The sequence below is a fragment of the Podarcis bocagei genome, assembly GCF_964188305.1.
Source record: "Podarcis bocagei genome assembly, chromosome: 16".
Lineage (NCBI taxonomy): Eukaryota > Metazoa > Chordata > Lepidosauria > Squamata > Lacertidae > Podarcis > Podarcis bocagei.
The window spans coordinates 33,492,664-33,499,761 of NC_138142.1; positions in this window are offsets into that span (position 1 = coordinate 33,492,664).

A 7,098-nucleotide genomic window follows, 5' to 3' on the forward strand; every position below is an offset into this window, starting at 1 on the left:
CTGGGACATCCTGCTTGTAAAGCAGATTGCCTAATGCTAATTTATCATCATCCCTAAACCTGGGAGATGTGCATTTCATATTGTATTTAAAAGGAGATTGGGGTGGTAACTTCTCTTAGAAATCAGGATAATCTGTAATGGAGATATGAATATGAATAGAGATGTTTCAACAAGGTGTTTCAGACAGACTATCAGGTGCCTCAAAGTTCTGAAGAAGCATCAAGACTGAGGAGCAATGCCCAGGTAGCTGGGTTGTCAAGGTAACAGTGACCTGCCCTCCCTTTGTGACATCTCTTTGAATTCTGGCTTAATAGTCACAAACCAGAGGTGTCCAGTCCAGTAGTCAGGAGTGGTAGGTGCAGTGTGAAAGTGTGTCTGTGGGTATGTGAGAGAGGATAAGAGGATTTATATTTTGTTTTGGTACTTACACATTTTCATTGATATTTTTATATAATGCTTTCCATAGCTTTGTATATTTTTAGACTGATATTTAGGGGTAGGGGTTGGAGTAGCTTACGTGGTTTTTAGGGAGGTAGAAAACATAGGTGCTGGTTGTGTGTTTTAAATTACCTTTCTACAGAGAAACTTCATAATGTTAACTTCAAAATGTAAGCAGAAAGAAAATGTAAGTAGAAGAAACTTCAAAATGTAAGTAGGATTTATTCTACTGCTACTCAAAACTTGGTGTGAAAGGACAGGGGTCACCCATGTTGCCTTGGCTCTCTCTTGACCAGTTGCTCCCCTGTGATACTGAGGCCAGACTTCATTTAATGCAGAGCTTTCCAAGGTGTATGCTGCAACAAATTAGTGTGTCGGCGTGTCATACAAATGCTCGCTTGCTCGTCCTGAGGCTGGAAATGGGTTAGTTTAACCTCCAGTTTGCTAGTAAATCTCAATTACTGTGTCACGAAATGACGCATATCTAAAAAGTGTGTCACCAACATGAAAAGTTTGGAAAGCTCCGATTTAACGATTCACATGAGACCTGTCTGCACCACCTACTGAGCTACAGAGACCAGTAGAATTATCCCGCCATCTTTTTATTTGAGATCTAGATAAGACATATATAGTCTACCTGCCTGAGGCGGACCTCCCAAGTCACAGGGTCCTCAAATCCCAACCTGTCACAGAGCTGTTTCTCTGAGGAAGTCTCCACAGCCAACCTCAGGTGTGGAATCTGTATTCGCCACCCCCCAGTGTAAAACCCAAACCTTAAAGGCTCATTTATTGATGCCATATGGCCAATGACACTCCTGCCCCCTTGCTAAGTCCAGGTTGACATCAGGCTTAAACAGACCCTTGGCAAAGTGGTGCTGACCAACCTGGGCCCCCCAATCCCATCAGGCAGTTGCTCCCACCACCACCAATCATACGCTGGATGGGAAAGTAGGTGCTGGGGTGGGGGTGCTGCCACATTTTCTTTCCTAAAATGCAGTCTCAACATCACGGTCAGCCATTTGCTGGCTGCAAATGGTAGAGGCCAGCAGCCATTGCTGGAGGGCACCTGCTAATCTGATAACAGTGATGCCTGGGGTAGGTGGCAGCCCTAGTGGGCCCAGTGGGGTCATTTTCAACCCAGCAGCTGCCTGAGTCTGGGCTTGACTAAGGTCCAATACAATTTTTGAACATTTGGTTTTAATTTTATGTATTTTTATTCTGAGACCTTTGAGTGAAGGCCAGAACATACATATGGTATATAATTGAATAAAGCTAATATTATTCAGAGTCTTTTTCTTCCATCCAGAGGAAATACTGTTCAAAAACACTGAAGATTATGATGAGATCTGAATCTGACCAAAGTGGACCCTCGTGTTATATTTGCGTGGCTGTGATAAAGAAACAATCACCTGTTTGTTGTTTGCCCGCCAGGGGGTGCTGCACCCTCCGAACAGGCAGTCAACATCCTGAAATTATATACCACACACACAATTAGGTACCTATCCCTTTTTTCTAAAAGTGTATTATCCCCAAGTAGGTTTATATATAAATGAAAGAATAAATGAGCAGCTTAAAAAGGTGGAAGCCAAAACGTTTTGCTATAGAATTTAAAAAGTCTGTTTTGTTAGTCACCATGTAAAATAAGCACCCTGCTATAATCCTATAACATCCTTATAAAGGATAATGGGTTGCTTGCAAAATCAATTTTAGCAACAACAAAACACCTCCCTTCATAGCAATTAAATTTTAAGTTATCATACAATGTCTTAATTTCACTTGTAAGAAAGAGGGGTGAAATAATGTATAAGAGTTAAGATTCCTTGCTTTGAAATTGTGAATAATGAAAAATAGTATTTTGTATTTGTATTTTTTGTTTACATGTATAAGATCAGACTTTTCACATACCAGTTCAGTAATCATTGCACTGTAACCAGCTGTTTTGGTTGTTGCATGGCATGCCTGAGCAGCAGCGACAGCTCTATAGGTATTTTATTATAACTGGGGGCTGTGCCCCCACTCACTCTACTCATCCCCACACTCACCCCCCCAACAATCTCATAGCAATACCCCTTCCTGATCCCCATGCAACTATTAAGCTCCCTTTTCAGTTCCCCAACCCCATATCAAAAGCCACTTCTTCAGCCCCACTTTGTGCCCATCTTCACCTCCCAAGTCCATACTTCCTGGCTCTCCCTTTCTGTGCAATCCTCCCTTGCACACACACCACCCCCATGGTAACCTCCTGCATCTTCCTCCTCCCACACCTTGCAACCACACAGCACCCTTTTCACCTTCTCTCCAACGATGAAACCATCACCCCCTTAACATGCCCGCTTTCATCTTTACCCCCACTGCTATGCCGCTTTCTCCTTCTCTACTCTCTCTTGCACACAGATCACCCCCAACCCAATGCATCTTTCTCTCTCCTGTTCCACAGCCTCCTCTGCACACACAGCCCATGAGGAGATATATCAGTGATGTAAACAAAATTTGCTCCTTTTCCCTTATGAGGTATCCAAGAACCCCATAAGAAGAAGAAGAAGAAGAAGAGTTTGGATTTGATATCCCGCCTTTCACTCCCTTTAAGGAGTCTCAAAGCAGCTAACATTCTCCTTTCCCTTCCTCCCCCACAACAAACACTGTGAGGTGAGTGGGGCTGAGAGACTTCAGAGAAGTGTGACTGGCCCAAGATCACCCAGCAGCTGCATGTGGAGGAGCGGGGACTTGAACCCGGTTCCCCAGATTACAAGACTACCACCTATCAGTATCCAAGAGTCCTTAAGTGGGTTCCCTATTGGTAGGAGAAAATAACAAGAGGCCAACCAGAGAATACTGAGAAGCAAAGCAGTTAGTAAGCCTGATCTTTATTAAACTGTTGCAACAGGGTCCTCACTCACCACACGCAGGAGGGAGGAGGAACCCAGAACAAAGGTGTGCAAGCCTTTGAAAGTGCCCACCCTGTAGCTCAAGACCACCCCCAAAAACACCATACATACATCACAGAAGGAGGTGGTCTACAACAGAAATCCTGTCTGCCAGGATACCTGACAATGACCAGTGATTGCTTACTTGGGCAGCCCGGCCATTCTTTCCTGATGGTAAATACTTTAATTCCTGAATCCAGGTCACAGGCTCACCCTATTCATATGCAAAGATGCCCTAAAGACAGGTAAGCAAAAGACAATGGAGAGGCTTTCCCATTTCCTTCCTCCTTGCAGAGAAACATTTGAAGTCAATTTGGAAGAGTCAAAATGGTTTCAGGATTGTTCTCCTGTACTATTTCAGACACTTGGTTTACATACTTATGTGTTTGGCTTGTAAATTTATGAACATTTAATTTATATATTTGAGACCTTAAATTATTATAACATCAGTGTTTCTTTAAAATGAATGGAATATTAAGAGGAAGCCTGTCAGTTAATCTCTAACTGAACAGGCTAAGTGCAGCTGGTGGATGTTGCACATATAGGGGTGTTTACTTGTTAATATAGCCATTTAAAATTACTACTTTGAATCTGGGACTTCATGTTGAAAGCAACACATGGAACCGGGAGTGAAATACATGAGGAACTAAACAGCAGAGATGGATACAACAGAGAAGCTAGCACCAAAAAAGCTAAAACATCTCTCTTGTCACTGTACTCTAATTTTTTCAACCACTTTTTCTCTCTATGTCCCTCCCTTCTCCCTCCCATGCTATGACTACTGCTCTGGTGCAACCTGTCATATTTTTTCCTCTGCTAACCTGCCCTGACTTCACGCAAATCTAGGATTGTGACGCACAGCTACAAATGTTCCAGTGGGGGCTGTGTGATGGCACTCATATTTTTATTATATATTTTTTAAAAATCTCATTAGCACAGTAGGATATGCACCACCTTTAAATAAATAATACTTAGATCCCACTCTTCCTTCAGCAGTTCAAAGCAGCTTTCAAAGAAGTCTCACATCTGGAAGAGAATTTGAAAAATGGCAGTGCTAAAGAGCATTGTACCATTTCAAGCTGAAAGGGAGGAATGCCTTTTTAAAATCTACCATCTTCAATGCTTCTGAGACAGATGCGGACTGGGGAAGATCTCATTTTAAAGGTTTTCTGAAAGAAGAAGGTCTTCAGAAGTTTCCGGATAGTTTGCTTAGGCGTGAGATGAATGCCAACACTCAACCTCAATTGTATAACCCAAGTTTAGTTGGTCCATCCTCCTTTTTAATCTTCTACTGCCACCAATTTACTCAGAATGTTTTCAAAACCTCTTAGGAGCGTGTTTATTGTTATGGTTATTATATCCCATATTTCCTCCCAAAGGAGCCAAGTGTGACAAACAAGATGTCATTAAAACAATAAAAATATATTTAAAGCAACTCCAGTACAAATGCAAAATGGGAAAGCTCTCAGTTTAGATTTGTTGAGCGAAGGTCTTCAGGTGGGTGCTTGGGCATGAGATGGATGCCAACCCTAGAGCCAGGGTGAACTTTTAAGATTGTTGGCTTAGTGAAGGGATACTGTATACATAGGGGAATACTTATATTTACATTGGGGTGTTAGAGATGCTTGACAACAGTTTCTATAGACTCCACTATTGCCCCTAAGTGGCATTTACCTCAGGCCAAATCCCCTAAACCTCCACCCAGCCAGTAACTCCCACAGACCGTTACCAGCCAAGCATTAACAACACACTGAACACTAATATATTATTAATTTTCAATTATTAATCCATCCCCACCCCCCTCAGCCATTCTCTGGTCGCATTCCCTCACATTTCCCTCCTCAACCACTTTATTCCCACCGACTCATCAACTGTCAAAATCTCAACGGTCTCTCTCAGTTAAAGCCCAACTGACTGGAGGCTTCAGCCAATCAAAGAGTCCGTTGACACCCAGACCGAATTTACCTGATTCAGACCCTGCCTAATAAATTATTTGAAGTCCCTTTGGGTTATTCTTTGAGAAAAGCAACTAACAAACTTAATAATGGTGCAATAGTGTCTCTCCCCTGTCAGAATTAGTCACCAAGAACTACTGCCACGTAGGCTTGCAATGTTGTAAGAGTACAAGGCCTCAAACTCGGTCATGGAACATTTCCCCCCTTATGAACACAAGAATAAGAAGAGATATTGTGTGTGTGCATACATATATATATGCACATACATACACGTAACTCTCAATTTATGTGGGGGTTACTGTTGTGTATTGAGTCAAAGGATTTTATATCTGTATTATGATTGTATTTGCATTAGGGTAAAGTAACTGCCTTTTGGTTCCAGAGGGTACAGCTACTATTGGTTCATTTAAGCTGCTGTATTTGGATCCTCTGTCTTATTGGTTCCCTCCAAAAGGCAGGACTGATTGCCTGATATTGTTCCCTCCAAAATGTATCCTTTCTTGCTAGTCCCCTGTCCCTATAAATGTAGCTTTCCTCTCCCCAGACCTTAGTCTTGTTGCTTTAATAAAGAAGTGTTACTAGAGAACTGTCTCCAGCATGTTATATCAAGAGAGCTGAAATCACAAACCCCACGTCACAACAGTTACGTCCTAGGGATAGCGAAATCAGCCAAATTTGCATATAGTCAAAACATATTGGGTGCAATGGCAGGTGGGATTGCAGTTCCCCCCTATCCCGGATGCCTACCTCCTTTTATTTTTTATCAATTGCCAAGCACGTAAAGCTGAATATGCACAAGTTAAATGTGCATAAGTTGAGAGTTCCCTGTACACACACACACACACACTTCCTTGCCCATATCTATACATAATTCCATATACCGTAGTTCACCTGGGATTAAGCCTCAGTAATTGCAACAGGACTTAAAATGGGAAAGGGGGTGTTCTACAAAAGCTTTGGAGGCACCAGATAAGACTCCTAGGTCAGCAACCCACCCCACTATGAGTACATCCCACTTTTCTACAGGACTTTTAACACCCAATTTAACATCCAAAGTAAAGTAAGTTGTATAGTCATTGTCAACCGATATAACTCATGGCTTGCTTTTCTCTAGAATCATCCAGTTTATTTCTCCCCTCACCCCTTTGTCAGCTTCTTTGCTGTAAGCTGCTCGGAGGCACACAATTGCCTCCAACTAAGTCTTCCTCAGGGCAGCTGATCCTTGTTGGCAGCCGTTCCCTGTTGGCATCCACCTGTCATGCGAAGCAGTGGAAGAGAGCGCCTTCAAGTGTGAAGCCAAACTGTTGTGAGAGTTACAGTGCTTGCTGTGGCTTTAGAGATCAAATACATGAGAGATATGTTTTGTTGCAGGTTAGGCAGATGAAGGCACCCAGTTCTTCTGATGCAGGCACAATATGGTATTTCTTCTCTCTGCGCTCCTCCCAGTGGTCATTCCTCCTCTGCTCACTACTATGGACACACAACCTGTCTGTCTCCAGGAGCTGTGGTCAACTGCAAGGGATTCCCACATGGCAGGGCTAATGTTGCCAGCCTTCATGTCACGTTTGCAGACATCTTTGGAAGCAGTTGGGTCTGCCAACAGACCTGGTGGCTGAAGCCAGCTCCCCACAGAGCATGTTTCTGGGGATCCTGCCATCTTCCATTTTGTGGACGTGACCGAGTCAGCAAAGACGTTGCTGAGACAGGAGTGTGAACATGCTGGGAATGTGAAACAGCGATGGCTTTTATAATTGCGATAAAGGTCACACCCACACATAGTT